The sequence below is a fragment of the Cyprinodon variegatus genome, unplaced genomic scaffold, assembly GCF_000732505.1.
Source record: "Cyprinodon variegatus isolate N-32 unplaced genomic scaffold, C_variegatus-1.0 Scaffold1338, whole genome shotgun sequence".
Classification (NCBI taxonomy): Eukaryota; Metazoa; Chordata; class Actinopteri; order Cyprinodontiformes; family Cyprinodontidae; genus Cyprinodon; species Cyprinodon variegatus.
This window is the reverse complement of record NW_015151791.1, coordinates 153,029-154,425: the sequence shown is the minus strand read 5'-3', so window position 1 is coordinate 154,425 and position 1,397 is coordinate 153,029.

The following is a 1,397-nucleotide window of genomic DNA, read 5'->3' as shown; positions in this document are numbered from 1 at the left end:
TATATATATATAATACATATAGCAGGGTGTATTTAAACACATAGAAATCATGGAGAGTCTGAAATTACATAATCTAAAATAAAATACAGAAATCATACAGAAACACTCTACGATCTTTTAACAATTTATTTGTATGATACAGCTGCAAATAAGTATTAGAACACGTCTATCAGCTGAACAAAACAAAATTAAATTTTGTTTACAAAATGAAAATAAAGGTTGTCTAGTCTAAGTCTAAGCTAGACCTGTTAGTCTGCCGTCAGAGGCTATGTTCACACTGCAGGCCTTGATGCTCTATTCCGATTTTTTTTTTTGCATTGCTGTTCATATTTCCAAATATATGCGACTTGTATGTGATCTCCTGTGTGAACTGCAGTCATACGACGCATGTGTCCCGCATGCGCAGTAGAGGATGCAGTGACCTCACAGGCCGGCCTGCTCTTTTTTTCTGGAAGTAAACATGGCTGGTAGTGCCGGCGCGCATCTAGTGATCTTTTCCAACCATAGAAACTCAATCTATTTAATATGTTTAAACATGAATACTGCTCTACGCATCATCATCCGCCATGGTTGTTGTTTTTTTGCCGCTTCTGCGTAGCAAGACGCAGCATAGTGACCTTTATTAATGACGTTCAGGTCGGATTCATCCGTTCACGTGTGGATGAATCCGACCTGGCCATTCACACACAGGTCGGATTTGAAAAGATCGGATTCGTATCGGATTCAGGACCACAGAGCCAAGTGACCTGGGTCGCATTGGAAAAAATCGGATCTGTGTTGTTCAGACTGCCATGAAAAGATCAGACCCGGGTCACACATGGGTCAAAAAATCGGATTTGGGTGACTTCAGGCTGCAGCGTGAACGTAGCCAAAATGTTCACCTTCATTTATTCTCCTAAATTAGATGCACCTGTCTGAGGTGGTTAGCTGCATAAAGACACCTGTTCATCTCAGACAATCAGTAAGAATCCCACTACTAACAGACCAAAGAGCTGTCCAAACAAAGACACCAGAGACTAAACTGTCCTCCTCCACCAGGCTGGAAAGGCTGCAGGGAAATAACTAGTGATGGTGAGATGAGGCTTCACGAGGCATCGAACCATCGGCGTCGCCAGACCCCATTTACTGGGGCACGTGCCCCAGTATAAATGAGCTGTGCCCCAGTATCAATGAGCTGTGCCCCAGTATAAATGAGCTGTGCCCCAGTATAAATGAGCTGTGCCCCAGTATAAATGAGCTGTGCCCCAGTATAAATGAGCAGTGCCCCACTATAAATGAGCTGTGCCCCAGTATAAATGAGCTGTGCCCCAGTATAAATGAGCTGTGCCCCAGTATAAATCTCATGAATATTTGCAACAGTAATAACATTTTTAATGCATCAATTAAAATAATTCCAA